Here is a 20,972-nt window from a genome sequence, read left to right as displayed (position 1 = left end):
ATTTTCTATTCAGCGCTAATTCTTTTAACCGCCATCACAGCGAGTTGGGTATCCCTTGGTGATGACGGCGACGCGTATTAGAAAATGAATTAATATTTTACTTCAAAATCTTGCCACCTCAGTTTGTCGATAAATACTAGCTTCGTCACGAAAGCGTCTCATTCCAATAAAAAATATGTCTCGGTGATGTACGTGGTTTTGCATAGATTGGCTATAAAATGTACGAAGATTTATAACGAGTGCACAGCCATTGTACCACTCTTTAAACCCTTTGTTTTGCGACGTTTTCGCTGCCGTTGCGGTTTGTATAAGGTCCCTGCTGTTGTGGTTTATAAGAAGGGACGATTTCGACTTATCGGTGTTCTGCTTGCTTCTATATTTGCGATTCAAATCACGAAGTCATTGAAAAATACCAAGCGAACGGAAAAGCGGCTTTTCGTTTTCCACTCTGGTTCATTCAACCGGAAAATTCTGTTCTAAAGGCCCCAGGAAATTTTCGGAAATTCTCACCGGAATGTTTTTGAATGGAAAGAGACCAGTCGTAACTGGCAATATTCCGTACGATTTTTTACCAATTAATAACTAACAATTAGAATATAAGCTCTAGATTTCTTTGAGGTCTGATAGTTTACGAGACCGAAGTCCAAATCAAGTATCGCCTCATAGAAGAATTTTAACTAAATGATTTCCAAATTTTCCCTGAATAATATAACACTTAGTGCGTTACCATTGAACAGAAATGTCAAACGTACCAACCTGGTGGTTTGTTATTAGCGAAGCCGTCTCAAGGATTTAACTTAGCCTTAAAGTTATAACATTCTGAATTAAAAAGAAAACTTACCCTCAGAACTCATTGCCTCGGTAATCGCATAGGACGAGAGAATTAAGATACAAGTAGAGCAGTTGTAAATAAAAGACATCGTCTATATATTAGATTGAAAGTTTCATTTCTAATCTGAATGAAAACCTCTTTCGTGCATTTGAAGTTCTGAAAATATTGGAATTTTTGTTTGTTTTAGCTATACAAGGGTTGAGCTCTTAATTAATCACTGTTAATTTGTGTGTCCAAACATCTCCTATGCTTTAGATGTGTTGCTAAAACAAAGAATTCTCGATAACACCGCTCGATATTTTTGGCATTTTGTGTCTGGCTGTCTCAAAATATCGGCTGGAGGCTTGCAAAGGGGAAAATAATATTTACAAACCCTCTACTTGGCCAGAATGCAGATGTAGCGTAACTATTGAAAACAAATTATCTGAGTTCGATCGGATATTTCTTTTTAAGCGAACGGTGACGATGAAGAATCGACAGCACCTGCATCAGTTTTCAAGAGTTGTTTACACCTCATGATGCCAAAATTACCCACAAGTGTGAATGAAAAAAAAAAAAAAAAAAAAAAAAAAAGTTCAAAGAGCTAATGTATTATCAAAAACAAGACAGAATGTTGACTCATGGCGTGGTATTATTGAAATATAAACCCAGCGACGGTTCTTAAACTCTAGCGGTCTCTCGTCGTTTCTAGAAATCTTTCAGTTAAACCAATGTTGATAATAAACGAAAGCAGTGCTATGAAAAAATAATAGGGTTTTCGGAAGCAGCATACAAGGATTGAAGACAAAAGCGGCAAAAATACGTAATATACTTTGTTGAACAAACATGTATTCTATTAATGAACCATTTAAAGCGAAAATTTGTATAGGTAATCATACGGTTTCGAGTTCAATTTGGAATTGATTTGCTCGAATGAGGTTTTCAAAAAGCTGAAAATACACACGCCGCTTCGGCGAGTGCAAGTTCAGCTTTTTGAAAACCTCACAAGTCACAAAACTCACAAAACTTTTTCCAAAGTTTCCGCACAAAATTTTCTTCATCATTTTACTTGATTAGGAAATTTGGCTTAGAAAATTTCAGCCAATTATAATCCAGAATAACGATGTCTAATTTGCATTGGTGTGACACTTCTTGCACTGGAGTTACACTTGAACTGCACTGCTCTAAGCCAATCAGAATCGAGTGATTTTTTTCATGTATATTATTAAGTAAGTAATTTATATATAACTACCCGTTCAATCGACTTGCATTCCATACTTAACCTTTGCAAATCGAGAGGGTGAAAGGCTGGAATTTTTTAAATATATAAGAAATAAATTTGAGAAAAATAAATTAATTTGGGGCAAGAAGTACAGGATTACAAAGATGGAAGGTAACTGCAATTCATTAATTTTGATTTTGAGACGGCATGTTAAGATAGTGCGAAACAGCAAAATAAATGTAAATCTTTAAAAATCCAAGATTACTTTTTTTTTTTTTAAATTCTACTATAGCTGCAACAATCTTTAACTTACTGCGTACAGTTGTTAATGATATTAACTAGTTAAGTGCAATAGAAAGCGAAAAGTAATTACAGTGGAAGCTCTCTCAACGGACACTCTCGTATGCGAACAGCTCTTCTTACGATCACCTTCACAAAACCACGTTTGAACTCCCATACAAAGTAGCGGACATTTCTGTAAGCGACCGCGGACACTTTGAGGGCTTACGACATAGACTTTTCCTTTGTTTTTAAACTCCTGTATACGGACACCCGAAAGAAATTGGGCCAACTTTGAAATATACCCGTAAACATTTGTAAACTGTATCACTGCTTTTTGTTGCAATGGGAGAGTTAATTTTAATGTTTCATGCTGGCTGTAACTGTGATTTGTATACAGCACTGTGTACACGCAGCTACCGCCATTATCGCGGCATTGCACAAGGCAATAAAACATGAAATAATAATAATAACAATAATTACATTTTGGTGGTATTTTTGAATCCCCAGTGTTTATTGTAAGCTCCGCGAGCTCCCGTAGGTGGCCATTTTCCCCTTACAGCTCTAGTGGCCGCTTACGAGAACTATTATTATAACATGCCAGCTACAGTTCCGGACAACTTTTCCGTGTCCCATCCACTGTACTGTATTATTCATCTCTTTTTCAGGTTAGAAACCAATCTTTAGCGATTTTTTTTTCCCCAAGAAGTAGTATGAAGAATTGGGAACAATCGAAAATCAGAACTGAAATTAAAATAGACTGAAAAATTCTCTATTTTCATGATCAATTTACAACGCAAAAATACGAGTAAAACTGACAAGTGAACACTTCCTTGTGTAACAAATGATAACCGGCCAAAAGTACGAATATAACAAATCTAATGGTTTAACAGTTATATTGAATTGCACATACTACAGCATAAGGTGACAACCTAGCTAAGCTGGAAGCTTATTAAGAAACGTTCCAGTTATAAAATTTGTATTTGTAAAGATAAACACAATCCATCATTTGCTCTCCAATGATTCATCCATTTACCAATTTTATAAAAGGTAGTAATTTTAGACTAGTGCATGATGTTTCCTACACGGTTGGTGTTAGATCTTTGAAATTTCTATTTTTGTCATGTATAGGGAAACAGTTCATTAATGGCATTTATTTTTGGTTGTGCAATTTTCGGTTAATGACAATAGTAATGATCATGGAAACAAACAAACCAGCAACAGGAAAAATAACTTGTATGCGATCTCGGGTGCAGAGACAGCTTCATTTCCACAAGTGTTAGTGTCGTCAGGGTACCCTGCTGTACCAAACCCGATTCTGGAGTCACAGGTCAAACAATCATTTTCGTTGTTACCAAGGATCCCGATCCTCGCTCTGGTATTCCGCAGGCCACATACTGTGTTGAACAGAAGCCTTCCCTATTGCAGTTGAGCTGCAAGGAGCCCTGGGAACCAAGGAGCGTTTTCCACGTGTGACGGCCCACTGAGGTGGCACGAAATTGCCCGTCAGCGAAAAGCGAGTACAGCGACTCTGCGTTCCTGTCAAGGGTTATAAAATTCGTGGTTTCCTCGCCAGGGATCTTCATGCCAAGGCAGATCTTGGAGAAAGGTGTGTTCCAGTAAGTTGGTAGCTTGGTCTCTTGTGTGTCAAATCCAGTCTACCTCCTGCAAGGTTGAATGTGTCGTTGTTGCTCCAAAGATTGGAATTATAGTGGAAGGTTTGCTGAAAGAAATAAAATAGTTAGCTTTATTCAACTATATTTACTTCTGCGTGTCTGAAAGAAAATTTGCAAATCATGCAATTTGTTAGGGATGGTTCAGTGGATGAGATAACTAATTAACAGCTTAAAGGTGGACTGCAACTGAGCGGATTCACAAATTTAACGAAGTGTCATGGCTCCTTTTGGTGCAAAATTGGCTTCAACTAAATTAATAAAAAGGGCAATCGAATCCCTTTAATAGGGACGTGTCCTAAAGTTGTCCGTGATACAAAGGTAAACATTTTGTCAATTCTGCAATCTTTAGTGCCAAATGAGCTGTCTATGTTATAGAGGTCTCCGTAAAGACTTTGTGCAGGGTCAGCGAAATAACTGCAATAATTTTATATTTAAGAAAGAGAAAACGTGTACCGGGTTTCTATCGAGTTTTACTTTATATCTACTAGCGTTCTATCACGAATGCTGTTCTCTGATTGGCTAAGCTACTCACTATCTATTCTGTTGTAGATAGTGAATAACGTAGAAGTGTGCCTTTGTTAACAAACTAGAGGTCGCGTCTTTGCAATGCAATATCAATAATGGAATATCGATAATTTCGACGGTATCGCAAATGGCGGAGGCTGACTAGGGTCCTTTATATTACTTGTCACACGATAGAAATCTCGAGCTCATAATCTAATTGTTTATTAGAATAAATCTACCAGCGTTCTATCACGAATAGCGTTCTCTGATTGGCTACGCTACTCGCTATCTATTCTGTGATAGATAGTGAGTAACGTGGCAGTGTGCGCTTGTTAACGAAATGACGTCCGCTTCTTGGCGTCTTCGAAGTGTCTGTCAAGAGGAGTTAAATAAAGATCTGAACGACTAGTAGATTTAAGCTAAAAAAAATTAGATTATTCGCTCTAGATTTCTATGTGTGATAGTTGACTCGGGCTGCACCCTCGCCAACTATCACGCGATAGAAATCTTGAGCTCGTAATCTAACTGTTTAATAGAAACACGATTTTAAACCAATTATCATCACCAGGCTAAAATGGAAGGTACTGCAGATATTTTGACAAAACTAGTAGTAACAATCTTTTATTAGGAAGCTCCATCACTAAAAGTGGTTTACACAGAGGTCCTAATACTAGATATATACTATATAATGATACAATTAAAATCTATAAATTAGAGCTAAAACCGAAATAAATAAATATATACAACATATACACTACAGAGATTAAAAAAAAAAAAAAAATTATAAAAAGCAGAAAAAAGACACTTCTTAAAAATTGGCAAACTTGCTGAGTTTCTTACGGTTCTCTCTAACTCATTGAAGTCTTTGAAACAGTGGTACCGTGAACGTTGAAAACTGCAAGAGATTGAATTTTACAATAAAGGTTTTTGTTCTTGGGCCATCGTAGTTTAACGAGGAATAAAACACAAATAGCGGTGATAAACATATTAAACGGTCTTTATTCCACTTTTGAAAATGTATGTTGCGTAGCATACGAAACGTCAAGTTATTAAAATGCGTAAGATTGAATTTTTCCATGATACATAAAGTTAGCCAGGCCTAAAAGCGGAGCGCCCATAAAATAAAATATCTGCTCGAAAAATAACCTTTAAAGAACGACCAATGCGCATTTCACCAAACCGAATGAATTGAAAAAAAAAAAAAAGAAAAGAAAAGAAAGAAAGAAAAGAATGAAAAGAAAAACAACAAAAACAACAAAACAACACAACGGGAAAATCTCTTTAAAACCAATGTCCAAATCACCACGTACGAGTGTCAAATAGCAAAACCTGTTCACTTTTACATGAAAAACGCAAAACCCTCAAAGGAAGATGTCCATCTCCTCCCCAGCATTCGCCCACACCAGAGAAAATGAATTAAAAATGAGCTTAAAGTTCAATCATTTATTCATAAAAAGGAACTAAAAGTTTTATTTATTCATTCATTCAACTTGCGAAAAGCGGGCCGGGCGCGCAGGGAAAGATGGGAAGGAGCTTAAGCAAACGACTGCGCTTCTCGTGCCTTCGACGCGGAGAAACTCCGCTACAAATCAACTTCCTTCCGTCAGTCTTCATGACCAGTGTCCATCCACCTCCATGACAAGGTCCCATAGTTGTATCGTTCATGAAGCAGTAGATTTGGATTTCATTGGATCCCACTTTCAGCTGGTAGGCTTTGTTTTCCTTCGTCCTGAAATTTAGACATAATTAGTCGTTCAGTTTTATTTTTTGTGTGTGTTTATTTAACGATAGTAGCTATTGCTCGTGATGTAAGAGCAATAGTGGCAACTAAGGCCTTAGACGCGCCTTAAACATACACTAATCATATACATTAATCGATGTGATTCCTGTTGTTTCATATTATTTCCCTAATCCTGTTTTTCGCATCAGCGGCATGTATTTGCGTTGAATTGAGGTTTGAAGGTTCTTTAGATTGACTCTTTCCCCTACGAATGGTGAGGGGAATAACTTTTATTTTGGTTTTGCGACATTCGGTTGAAGGCCGCTCTATTGCAATTGTTAAATGTCACTTACAAATTCCTCTCATAAAATTCTTTGCAAGTCGTATCTGCAGAGAAAAGCAAAAGAAAACAAAGCAATAATCTAAGTTGCCTGAGGTATGTATGTATGTATGTATGTATGTATGTATGTATGTATGTATATATATATACTATCACAAATGAAGACAAACTGCACAATTTAGTTGCACACCTATATTTCGACTGCCTACAACAGTCTTCCTCAGGGTGAATGAGCTGTTACAACCGCACGCGTCATTCTACTTTAAAAAGTAACAACCTTGACAAACGCGCGCGCGTAACTAATCCACCGCGCGCGCCAACACAAGTACACGATAAGTTACGTGCGTCTTATATATTTTCAGGTTCGCTAATATTTTGCTAGTACCCACTACAACAAAGCTGGGTAGAGGGAGGCACTGTAATAGTAACGTGCTTTCACCAAGAGCTTCAACGCAAAAAAATAATTCGCGGTCAGGAGGATAATTAACAATTATTCCATGAGCGCGCGCTGGATATGAGATGGTAAATAGCTATAGCCAATCCCATATCCAACAAGCGTGAGTGGAATAACTGTTTTATTAAATTCGGTTTGCTTGTATACTTGGAAATTATAGCTTAATTTTATTGGATTTTAACTTCACAAAACAACCGGAAGTTGATGTGGCAAGGCAACAACAAGAGGGAGATTACATGACATGCGCGCCGTTTGTAAACTTAGTTGAATGAGAAATTTGAAAGCGAAGCAAGCGATCCTGCTGAACGAAAATTACAATCATGTATATTTCAAGGAACGTCTAGCAAATGAAGAATATACAACCTTGGTCAGAAAGTTTGAAAAGCGTTCAAGTTTGAGTCATGCAGAAGAGTGATAATTGTAAAAATACTGCGGAAACCTTTGATCTCCATGTGACACAGACGTTGTGCCAAAATTATTCTCGACAAGAACTCTTTCAGCGTTCCCTTGCTGTGACTGGCTTACCATTTCGAGCTGGATGTGTCTTTTCCTGAGTTCTTTTATAAATGCTATTATACTTTATTTGCCTCACTCAGTAAAAGCGGGGTCAGAGTTAGTGGAAAACGGTTTGTTGAGCCGCAGCGAGCGAAGTAAATGATCAATGGTGGCTCTCAGATGGATTTCATTGCTTAAGGGAAGTGGTCAAAACTATTGTACATGCTAGGGACCCACTTTTTGGAGGGAGGGCTATATAAGAGGCCATGGGTCTCCTGAGGGAGGTGGGGGGCTACTTAAGAGGCCATGGGTCTAATGAAGGGGTGGGGGCTACTTGAGGCCATGGGTCTCCTGAGGGAGGTGGGGGTCTACTTAAGAGGCCATGGATCTCCTAACGGAGGTGGAGGCTAGGTAAGAGGCCACGTGTCTCCTGACAGAGGTGGAGGGGGGGGGGGGGGAGGGAGTCTGGACTCTATCCTATTGTATATTGCAAGCTCTATTGCGATTGATATTCATTTGCCTTCATCAATTCATTCAATTCAGTCATGCTAAAAACTTACCCTAACCCTAAAATTTATCCTAATTGTCTTCTATGGGCATTTAGAAGGAACAGGGTTTCATTGGAGCAGTAGGTTCTACACGTTAGACGAAAACTTTCTTTGTCAGAATGAGTGACTGAATATTATTATCCTGAGTGAATATTACTTTTATTATTAATTATTTTATTACAGTGGAACCCCGCTCTACGGACACCCACTTAATACGGACACCCCGATATTACGGACAGTCTCGTTTTCCCCGTCGAAAAGCTCATATATTTTTTTCTAAAATTAGCCCGCTTATTACGGACACCCGTTAATACGGACAACGGACACTTTTCTGTGTCCCGAGCGACAAACTCTTATACATCGTCAACCCCGCTTTACGGACACTGTTTGTATCTGTGCATTGTCTATTGTCATTGTCATGATTATGTGTTAATTAGAGATTTTGTACCCTGGTAAAATTATGACAGATTTCGGCCGGTTAATGCGTTTCGTCTATGACATCTTTGTAATTTGCCATGTATTTATGCATTTTTTAGGCTCATGCCTATTGTAAGATATGTTTTTTAGTCTCCAAGTATTTCCCTTCGCGGGACAAAATATGAAATTTACCGTAAAAGCGTTGCTTACTTGCATTCTATATTGTGACACCGGACCCGGCTGTGATTACAGAACTGTTTGCAAGTACAGGAGGTTGATTTTTATCACGGATATCATATTTGTCCTCGTACGTAGCGTACGACACCGTAGCGTGGAGAAAGCTATACGTTTCTCCAGAAATATTCTTATGTTTCTTGCAGCTATCTGATCGAGCTCATGTTTCTCGACCTCGATGTATAGGTTTTACCGTTTATTCCTCCTTTTGGTCGTTCTGGCACGACATGATTCAAATGTAGCTGTTTACGCGCAAGTCTGTTGACTGTTTTGCGTGTTGTTTTTGCCACTGTTCGGCTTAGCTCAGGCAAGACCATGGTTTCGATCCTCCATGTGGATCTCATCAGTTGCCGGTATTTCTAAAATACTATGTACGTCTGTAGTTGCTAGCGGAACTCGTACATATGTGAGGATGTAAGACATTCCGCGGCTTGTGCAAACTTGTAAAATGGCTAGCCTACACGACTTCTACGGCTCGTGACATTTGTACATTTGCTGTTCTCTGTTTGGTCACTCGACCTTTTTTTTCGCTTCACTCGTGTTTATGAAGGGCATTTCATGTTGGAATTTTAAGTCGAGTTGAGCCGTTAGACCGTGCTATGGCAAATTTTTAGAATTCAAAGATCTGCATGATTTCCTTTGTTATCTGCATGTCGCTTCGTCGAGTTTGACACTTTTGTAATTTGCCATGTGTTTATGCATACCATTGTTTTGGCTCGTTTCTATTGCAAGATACAAGCATTTGCTTTCCAGGGACAAAATATGAAATTTACCGTGAACATGTCGCTTACTTGCATTCTATATTGTGATGCCAGGCCCGACTGTTTGATTAGAACACTTTGTAAGTAGTATGTTGCACTTGATTCTTATCGCGGATATCCGATTTGCGTACTTTTTACGTCGTAACTACTAAAACGAGGAACCACCCAAAACGACCCAAAATGACCCAAAACGACCCACAACCATCCACAACGACCCACAACGATCCACAACGAACCCAAAACGATCCAAAACGACCCACAACGAACCAAAATATTCCAAAATGACCAAAAATGCCTTTGATAGTTAACACTGTCTTGTTTGACTAAACTCGTCCCCAGGGCTCCCCGATGTTAAGATATCGATTTCGAAACATTTTGTGACAAGTTTGCCATGTTTAAACGCTGAATGAGCGAAAGTAAATCGATATTAAGTCGAAACATCATCGGATCTTCCTCGTCAATCTTCGGCAATCTTCGGAAATTTGCGAAAAAATTCCGAAAATGTTCGGAGACATTCGTACGACCTTCGGACAACATTTTGCAAATCTTTTGACATTGGAAAATCTTCGGAAAACTTCGGTTCAACTCCAAAAGTCTTCGAATCGACATCGGAAATTTTCGTTAGTGTTCGGATCAACTTCGAAATTCGTCGGAAGACTTCGGGTCTACTTCGGAAAGAAAAGTAAATAGCAATAGGTTCTCCTAGGAAGTACTGCTCTCGTCCAATCAGGATCCAGTTATTTTGTTTTCCAGTTATTTTATTTTGTCGGGGAGCTCTGGAGATGAGTTTAGTCAACCAAGACAATCCAAGACAGTGTTTAAAAACTATCAAAGGCGTTTTTGGTCGTTTTGGAATATTTTGGTTCGTTGTGGGTCGTTTTGGATCGTTGTGGGCCGTTGTGGATAGTTGTGGGTCGTTTTGGGTCATTTTGGGTCGTTTTGGGTGGTTCCGCGTTTTAGTAGCTTCCTCGGAGACACCGTAGCTTTACTTCGAGAAAGCTATACGTTTCTCGAAAGACACTCTTTGGTTTCTTGCAGCTATCTGATCGAGCTTATGTTTCTCGAGCTCGATGTATAGGTTTATTCCCCCTTTTGGTCGTTCTGGCACCACATGATTCAAATGTAGCTGTTTACGAGCAAGTCTGTTGACTGTTTACCCAGGTCCCAGAGGTTTTTCTTGATGTTTCTCCACATGAGAGAGCTGCGAGAGAGCCGCGGAATTTCGCGGCTAGCTTGCGAGCAGGCTCACCTTTAAGTCACACGCGCGAGCGTCGAAAAGAAAAGCGATCCGTCGGGAAGGAGTCTGGTGAGGTAGCCTGCGAACAGGCTCCCGGCTAGGACGGAAAAAAATTCCGGCGAGCACGAAACAGAAGAATTCGGAGAGCAAGGCGATCGGGGCGGGGACGTTCGAGCTCACCGCGTACCGGGAGCCTGTTCGCAGGCTACTAGTGAAGAGGCGCCAAGAAAGTCATCCCGCCCTGATCTCTGTAATTTTTTCATTTCTGCGTCGATCGTCTGAGCAAAGTGAAATACCATTGGTCGAAAAGCGGGAAAGGCGAGAAAACTGTCAATCTACTGTGTTTGATGAGGAACGATTAAATCCCCATGGAGTCGGTAATTTACCGCACAATAAAAAACAAGTCCTACACATTTGGAGTCAGAGGAAGAGTTGAGTGCGCGTATTATTGATGTTTTAACAAAGTTCCAGTCTATTTCTGGTTAAATTTCAAACTAAAGAGGGAGCAGGAAATAGCAGTTGAAAGTATGTTAATGAATCAAGACGTACTTGTCGTGTTGCCGACTGCATATGGGAAGAGTTAAATATCACAAACATATGTGATTGTAAGCGGGCAACGAAACAACACATAGGCGTTTGCCCGTTTACCAGCATCGCCAAAGAGCAGATTGCCAAAGCAAGATCACTTGGAATCAAAGTGTGTGTCCTTAGTAGACATAAACTTTGACACTTTTTCTTCGGCAAAACTTCATCAACAACGGATATCGCGCCTACATATTGTTATGAAAAAGATTTACAATTTTCCCGAGAAATCTGAGCTGCCAAAGCTCATACTTCCAGTGAAAATCAATTGACTTTATTCTTTTCTGCGGTTTCCGGGGTGGAAATAAAAAAATTGAAGAGATCAGAACAGGCTCACTTTCTCGTCTCATAGCCTTCGAACAGGCTCCCGGCAAGGACGGAAAAAGATTTCGGCGAACGCGAAAGAGAAGAATTCGGAGAGCAAAGCGATCGGGGCGGGGACAGGGTAGCCTGTAGACTTTGTTTTTGATGTGCCTATCCGCCCTTGGTGATAAGCCTGTAACAACTCAGTCAATGAGGTAATTAGACCCGTCAAGAAGCTACATTCTCGGTGCAAATAGTTCTAATCGAGCTAATCAAATAGCCGGGCCGGGCGTCATAATATAGAGTGCAAGTAAGCAACATGTTCAAGGAATATTTCAAACACTTTGTCCCTCCAGAGCCAATACTTAGAGAGCTTAAAACATATTTTGCAATACCGAAATGAACCTAAGGAAATTATAAGCCCATGATAGAGGTGTCAAACTCTGCGAAGTGACAAGGAGATAACAGCGGAAAGTCCGGGAAACCATGCCTTTGACCTCTAAATAAATTGCTATAGCACAGCCAAACGGCCCCACTCCACTAACTTCTACTTAAAATTCCTCCTCGTAACAGAGCATAAAGTACCCTTCAGAATCACTTGTGAAATAACGAGAGGTCGAGAGACCAAAACTTAAAAGAGAACGGCAAATGCACTATTGTAACGAACCGTTCGAGTCGTATAATTTTACAAAGATCTGTCAAATATTCATCTCAGAGATGTCAACAATCAGCGATTTAACCAATCACATCATGATACCAGGAGCTGGTATCTAGAACAGCAGAATGTCTACAGGCTCCCTCGCTTCGTTCAGGCTCACCGGGAGCCGCTGTTCGCAGGCTACTCGTCTTGCGGCTTCACCGCTCGATTTCGCGCTCGCGGCTACGCCTACAGCCGTTATTAGGGTCGTCACGCAACGCTTCTCCCCCACCAGTGGGGGAGAAGCGTTGCGTGACGACCCTAATAACGGCTGCGAAGGAGACTAGGCTACGCCGCGCGCACTTGTGCTCCAACTGAGCCTGCTCGCAGGCTACTTCGTGGCTCTCTCAGGCTCTCTTACTGCTCTCTCACGTGGAGAAAATCAAGAAGAGAGAATAATCAAGAAAAACCTTAGGGACCAGGGTATTGACTGTTTTGCGTGTTGTATGTCATTGTTCGGCTTAGCTCAACATAAAACATAAAAACATATCTTGCAATAGAAATGAGCCCAAAAAATGCACAGACACATGACAAATTACAGAGGCGTCAAACTATGCAGATAACATCAGAACTCATGCAGACCTATGACCTCTAAAAAGTCACGGCTCAACTCTACTTAAAATTTCTCCTTGTAACACATCATGAAGATCCCTTCATAGATACAAGTGAAGCAACGAAAAGGGCTAGGGACCGAACAGAGAACGACAAATGTACAAATGTCACGAACCGTAGAAGTCGTGTAAGGCTCAAACTTCAGACGTACAGAGAAATACCGGCAACTGATGAGATCCACATGGAGGATCAAAACCATGGTCTTGCCTGAGTCAAGCCGAACACTAGTAGCAAATACAACACCCAAAACAGTCAATAGACTTGCGCGTAAACTTACTTTTACGTGGCGAATAAATTGTAATTATCGGTAATTGTTGACAGAGGGTCCCCTATATCCCCTATTTTTCCGTTATTCGTGAAAATATATTATCTACACTTTTTCGTCCTCGGGAAACTGGTTTTTGATTTTTTTCATGATCTGTGAAATATGCATTTACTTGCGCCTGATTTGTGAACCAGCGACTTTTGCGGGAATAATTTTCCACGGTTTTGGAGATTTTAGCGTCATTAAAGCTCGTAAACTTGTTCAGAAGTGTTTTTGAAAGTTAGTAGGCTAGCGTCTTAGCTCTACAGACAAAACGGTTACAGAAAGTTTCCTAGCTACTCTAGGTTACGCATTGAAGAGAGTGCTACTCAATTCTGTGGTTTGTGCGTTGATAGTTTTTAGCAATATGAAAGCTGGTTAATCACTATTACGGTAGTCCACAGTTTATGTTTATGTTCAGAGTTAATGCGCTTCGCCTAGGCAGGCATTCATTAAAGGGACACCATGTACTTGAGCGCAAAACAATGAGGTGATTTTTTGTGTTTCTTCATTAAAAAAATCTTTAACATGATTGTCGAACTTGTTCTCAAATATCCACAAGGTTTATTTCTAATTTTTATAGGTATGCAAACCAGAGATGATTGTATATTGTAAGGTCGATTAAAGGAACAATAATGTGACCATAGTGTATGCAACCCGGCACACTGTTTCTCTGTGTGTGTTTGTTTTTGTGTGTGTAGTAAGGGGGGGGGGGGGGGGGGAGGGGGTTAAGCAAGAGATCATAGGTTAAGGGATGAGGGGAGGAGGGGCTATAAAAGAACCCGTTGGTATCTGGATAAGGGTAGGGGGCTATAGAAAGAGACAGTAGTCTCAAGTTATTCTAGTGGGTCCCTTACATGTATAATAGTTTTGACCACTTCCCTAACTTGTGTAAACTGACGTGCCATCTTTCTTCCGCGCAGATGTGTAAAAACTCTTCAGAAAAACATTCAGTTCTTCTTTCGACATTTCTTCTATTGGTTTCGAAAATTTGGTACCACCAGGCAAGCCATTTAGTAACATTAAGGTAAAGATTGTTATTGTTACGCAATCTTCATGAATGCGAAAAATCTAGATGTTCATCTTTCAAATTTTGCAACTTTTAAGTTTCCCGTTGAATAATCTCATCCCGAACTTTGTGGATTTTCTGTTGTTACTGGGACGGAATTATCCGTAATTTCTTGTATTTCTTCTGTACATAACTCACTGAATATGTCTTTTTTTTCCCAGTCATTTTTTTGGCGACGAAACTTGGCTTGCCGCAAAAAAGCCGAGCGACATTTGCCGCATTCATTTCTATAAAAGGTCAAACGCAGGTATAATGGCTGGTAACCGAGACAGTGAACCAATCAGATAGCTAGAATTGCATTATCCGAAGTTAAGAATTTCATAAAGCATCGTCATCAGGCCACTGAATCTCCAGCTGTGGTAAAGTTCTGTCTTAAAATATCATAAACAACACCAACAGTTCTCAACAAAAATTGTATGAATCCTACTCACAAGAACAAATGAATGATCCCACGGTATTGTTGCATAGATCATCAGCGATGCAGAGGTATGTTCCTTCCGTACACCCGTCAATATCTGAAAGATAGCGTCTTTAAAATCTTCCCCCGCTTATCTGAAGTCACAAGCAATTTTTGGTGCAACTTTTGTTGCGATTTCCAATACGATTTTTGTTCCGCTCGCACCAGCATTAAAGATTCAATTTCAGCACGATTTGACGTCGATTTGCATACGACATTGCTAGAATTTTATGAAACGCTATAATAAATAGCTGGGCTCGCCAGAACGGCTGGTACATTCTTCTATACTATTTTCATTTTACGAATGAAACTCTGACCTTCACAATTCTTTCCGTCTACATGATAACCAGGCTTGCAGGAGCAGGTATATGACATTGGTGTTAATACACTCAGCATTAGCATAACAGCTAGATGTTCCTGCGGCACACTCGTCAATATCTGGAACATATAACATTATAACATAAAACATAGCTTTATCAAGTCAACTTGTAATATCGTACAGAACGCTGATTAGCTTGTCACAGTCTAAAGATAGAAGGAACTGAATGCGAGTATAAGGCCCTCCACAGACTAGACTTTTAGTAATGGAAAACTTAATGTTATCGACAATTATTTCTGTCCGATGAGAGCATTCCACACATTGGAGTGTAAGCTGTCTATGTCTCAGTCAGGACAGTGAGACCTTGGAAACTAGCGTTTACTACTCAGCATGAAATAATCATACGGAACGCAACTTCTAACAATGAAAGGATCAAAGAAATTCATCCTAAATGTAGTTGGTCGTCTCGTCTCTCATGGTCCTTTAAAAATTTACCATCTTTCGTCGCTTCAAAACCCTTCCGTGATTGTGACCAGGTACAAAAATCTTTTGCTTTCAACAGTTTCAAAATAGTGAAAAATCAAGAAATCTATCAACTGCCCATATTCCTTGTCGTTCTTAATAAAATGCCTTTCTGAACTTCAGACTAAGTCTAAAAAATCCAATGAAGCTTAATACTGATCAGAGAACGCGTCTTGCTAGATTCATTTTGTTTGTAAGTTTTAGGCATTTTCAGGGGTGGCGAATGGTCCTTTAAAAACCCATGGTCTCGCAAAATTTTCGCCAAATTTCACAGGTCTCGCAGTCTCGTTTTTTAGCGGTTATGTGCGTCTCGCAGTCTCGATTTTTTTCAAGGCTAAGAAAGTCGTTAAGAACCGATTTGTTTATTTTTTTATAAAGTTAAATGACATCACAGCATCTTAGAGCCTGAACGTCTTGAGTTCGCATTTAAAACACTTTGAAGTCTCGGTCTCGCAATTGAAGAAATCAAAATGTCTCGGGCTCGCAAAGAAAAACGCTAATCTCGTCGTCTCGCAAAGTCTCGCATTTACCATTCGCCACTCCTATTTTCAACATCAATTACGCTGCCCACAGAAGAGTAGCACAACCGCTGACGAACTATGTAGACTCATTGCAACAACTTATTTCTTTCTACTATAGTTTCTTTTTTTCTCTTGAATTCGGAGGACGATAAATATTCTAACCTTCACAATTCGTCCCGTCTACATGATATCCAGGCTTACAAGAGCAGTTGTACAATCCTTTGGTGTTAATACACTCAGCATTAGCATCACAACTGAATGTTCCTGCAGCACACTTGTCAATATCTGAAACATATTACAGTTAAACCAGGCTATTTGAATTCTCAAAAGAAAAGAAACATAGCTGGAGTTGGAAAAATAGCGGGAGTTCGAAATAACCGATGGTAAATGACCGAAGGATAAATGTAAGGGAAATGGTTTTGAGTTAGAACTAACACCAAACGCTAAAATAACTGAGTTTGAATTAAGAAGGGGCAACTGTAAGTCCAATTGTCATAATGAAGCGATCGAAGGAACCGTTGCTAAATGTACTCAGTCGTTTCGGGAGCATCTTAAAGATGATCCTATTCTCTCTTTTATTCTCTGTGTATAAAAAGGACAATAGGTGTTATATCCATAATGTTTTTAGTGTGATCATGCTTAAGAATCAATTTCAACAGTTTTCCCGGTAAGAATTCCATCTTGTGTCAGAGAATCACACATGCCTTGTAAACAACTACGGTGTTGTTTTTGTCGTAAATTTGGGACCTGACAGTGACTAAAGTTGCACCATGATTGCTTGAATAAATGGACCTTTAAAAATATCATCTTTCGCAAATTCAAAACTCTTTCTGGACAATGACAGGGTACAAAAGCCTTTTGCTTCTAATACTTTCAAAATAGCGACAAAATTAAGAAATCTATCAGCTACCGATATTCCCAAGTTCTCGTTCTCAATAGGATACCTTTTTAACTTGAGATTGGTTCATAAGAAAAGAATTACGTATCTTGCTATATTCATTTTGATAGCAACTCTTGGGCATTTTGATCATCAATTCAGCTGCCCACATATGAGTAGCGCAATTTGTGCCGAGCTAACTTAAAGCAGATCCACCGACTACAACAGCTTATTCCTGTCCACTTTATTACCGTTTTTCTCTTGAATCTGGATAGCAATAAATATTCTAACCTTCACAATCCTTTCCATCTCCATGATATCCAGGCTTACAAGAGCAGGTATATGATCCATTGCTGTTGATACACTCAGCATCTTCATCACAACTGAATGTTCCTGCAGCACATTCGTCAATATCTGAAACGTTTCTTTTACTGATTTATTTCGATTGACACAGCTTGTGTAGAACGCTGATTGACGTCTCACTATGAAAACATGGAAGGTACTCGTCCTAAATGTGGCTTAGTCATCTCGGAAACACCTTCAAGCAAAAATAAATATAGATTACTTCATAGAAAGTGCGACGTACGGATTTTTATTCACGAGTTCCAAAGTTTTCGACGAGTGAATAAAAATGTGTACAAAGCACTTTCGATGTTGTAATTTGTTTATTGTATATATAACGAGAATTAAACATATCCGTTGAAGGAGTTTCAGTTTTCCCGATACCGTAAGTTTACATGCAGAACAGCAACAAATTCAAAACTGATCTAAATGACCGATCGTAATAAAAAACAAATCTGCTTTCCCGTCCAGCAACAGGCGGACAAAGAGCCTACACAAGCTTAAATGTAACACGGGAGAATTCGTAAATACATAGTATGAAATCTTTTCGCTTGTCCCTAATCACTCTCAAATTCAATCATATAATAGCGGCGCTTCGCGCTGTGCAAAGACAAATTCGGACTCTGTTGACTCACACTGTTTAAATTTGAATGTTCCTCCTTGAAGGTTTTTGACTTTCTGATGTTAAATTTACTTCCCCGGTTTCTTAAATGGCCATTGATTCTCAAACTGAAGTTTTAGCTTTAGCTTAAGATGTTGGATATATTCCGCTGCTGTTTTTCCGAAAGTGAACTAAAACGGGAAGCCGAAGCCATGTTCTCGAAACACAAACTTCAAGCGGGCGCTGATTTCAAGACCGCGCTTCTCGGAAGCCATTTGAGTGCTTAGCTCTGATTGGCTAAGTGATTCTACTCTGGACGGTGATTGGTAATATTTTCACATGGGAAGAACGCTATACGCGAAGCTGATTGGACGTATCGCTTTTTTCACATGTACAAATATAGCACATACAGAATTCTATTTGCAAGGTTTATTGCCTAAAATTCTCGCTATATGTACAATAAATACTAGTTATGCAACACTCTGTGGTGGTATACAAGGGAATATCCCACTTCTCACTTGCAATTTCTTGGTATACACACACTTGCCTAAGGGATCGTGTATATTGGACACGAGAAATTAGAAGTGACTCGCGGGATATTCCCTGGTATAACACTCGACAGCGTTGCATACCTACTATATACTGTACTGCACTGCACTATACTGTACTGTACTGTACTGTACTGTATAGTTACTGCACTGTACTGTACCTCGGATAATGTAATTCTAGCTTTCTGATTGGTTCACTGGATCTCGGTTACCAGCCATTATACCTGCGTTTGACCTTATATGGAAATGAATGCGGTAAATGTCGCTCGGCATAAACCTTTTCGCGGGAAGCCAAGTTTCGTCGACCAAAAAATGGATGAAAAAAAGCAGACTCGGTGAGCTATCTACAGAAGAAATACAGGAAATTATGGACGATGCCGTCCCAGTAAAAAACAAAAAAAGCCACGAGGTTCGAGATTAGATTATTTAACGGTACGTATACGTTAAGTTTCCTTTAAAAGTTGCAAAATTAAAATATGACCGTCGAGATTTTACGCATTCATGAAGATTATGTAACAAAAACAGTGTTTACCTTAACAGAATGGCTTGTTAGTCCTGGTGGCACCAAATTTCGAAACCGATAGAAGAAATGTCAAAGGAAGAACTGAATGTTTGTTTGAAGTGTTTTTACACGTCTGCGAGGAAGAAAGATGGCACGTATTGCGAAATCCATTAGAGCCGCCATTGATCATTTCCTTTGCACGCCGCCGCACAACTAACCGTTTTCCATTATCTCCGACCAGGCAAATAAATTGTTAGAGCATTTGTAAAGGCCTCAGGAAAACAGGCATCATTGCCGGGGTAGTCCATAAGAAACCAATTTCCAATGAGCAGATGAGGAAACTGTTCGACTTAAGAGAGCTCGGATCGGCCGAGAGCAAAAATTCCGCACAGCTACAGAGGACGACCCGAGTTTTATCTCGGTCTCTTTTTTGGCCAACGAGGACGGGAGAATGAACGACACCTAGCGCCAACAATTCTGTCCTTGCGAAAGACACCTCAATGAGTTGAGTGTTTTGAGCTGAACCAAAACATCTAATAAGATATATGTATTTTCTGTACTGTACTTTATTTTATACCATGCTATAGAAAAATGCAGCCAATGAGAATACAGGAAAGCCGTTGTATATTCGACGGTAGTACATGTAACCTTCCCATCATGCGCTGCGCAGGTGGAATACATCACGTAATGAATGAAAGACATGTGTGTTAACCGTTATTAAAGAATAAGATATTTAAACATGAGAATTGTGGCTGTGTTTTAGCAATTTTAACTACCGTTTTCCAAATGCCATTGCAGCTTTGAAGCAATAGATAAGAGATAATGAGTTGTAGAGTTATGTTCCTCGCCGCTTTTGCAATCCTACTGGACAGAGGCGGCGATATCCTTTATGTGTAAAACCAGTTTGACAGACCATTTTATGAGTGCAAGGATGGCTGGCGCAAGGATTCTTTAACGAAAAAAGAGATCAGAATAAATGAAACACCATTCTTCCTGTGAAAATGTCTGTGCCTGGACCAAACGTTGAACTGAATTTAGAATCACATTATCTGATTCGTTTTTACCTTTGCTCCACGGTGTACATAGTCCAGATTTTCCTCTAGGTCTTCCTCATGTCCTTCGTAGGTAGCATTATTTAATTCACAGTTTTGCTTTTCCATTTGACCAGTCCTTATGTAATTATAACTGACACAATTGTGTTCCATAAAGCATAGCGCACCACAAAATTCCTGATCCATAACGCCATCACTGTGAATGACGTGGTTCATCAGACGTTTACCCTTGCCCCTGTAAATTCCAAATGGCGGCACACTTCTGAAAGAAAATGCAATTGCAAAGGGCATAATACAGTCTCGAGGTTTCAGGTTTACGTCTTTTGTCTTGCAAATTGTTGAATATGATGTTCATGACGCTATAATTTGTTTAGGAGTATCCATATCCGTTCTTTAGAGGCGTTCTTCGCAATTCGCGTATATTGAATGCAACATGCCCTAGTCCTCATTTTGGTTACATCCAGCATGGATGACTGCATGTTTGAATACGCGCTGATTGTTAAGAGACTAATAGTTGCGTGACCGTTACATGTTATGTTACCCAAGTTAACAATTGACAAGTTAACAATTATCAATTGAGCCTTTTGTTTTTGTTCTGTCGTATTATCGAGATCTCGTTGTAAGCATATATTCGCATACCGTCATCGTGAGGAGAATAAACGTACAAGTTGGAACCGTTTCAATTACTTCGTTGTTTGTTTCGTTATTTTTCGATTGGTACCGTCAACCGATTACAACACTGATTATCCCAGTCTACACTGGTTTCTTCACTTATTCGCCACCAAATCGCTAGACAGATAACACACGATGTGGATTTTGGCGCAAAGAGAAGTTTGTCGAGAAAATGAAACAAAAACAACCATAAGTATAGGTGATCACATGGTATTGATCGTAACTTAGAATATATAATCACGAGTAAAGTTTTCAAAGGCTAACAAATTTTGTTGACTTTGAAAAATTTAGAAA

The 20,972-nt window shown here is 39.5% G+C and overlaps 1 pseudogene; it reads right to left on the bottom strand.

The window, feature by feature from the left end:
• Positions 1-3,509: 3,509 nt before the first annotated feature.
• Positions 3,510-20,297, bottom strand: LOC149110772 (uncharacterized; annotated as a pseudogene).
• Between the last annotated feature and the right edge of the window lie 675 nt (positions 20,298-20,972).

The sequence above is a fragment of the Orbicella faveolata genome, unplaced genomic scaffold, assembly GCF_042242905.1.
Source record: "Orbicella faveolata isolate gen_17 unplaced genomic scaffold, um_ofav_v1 contig_24, whole genome shotgun sequence".
NCBI classification, from domain to species: domain Eukaryota; kingdom Metazoa; phylum Cnidaria; class Anthozoa; order Scleractinia; family Merulinidae; genus Orbicella; species Orbicella faveolata.
The sequence above is the reverse complement of the archived record's forward strand: the minus strand, read 5'-3'. Positions and strand labels throughout refer to the sequence as shown.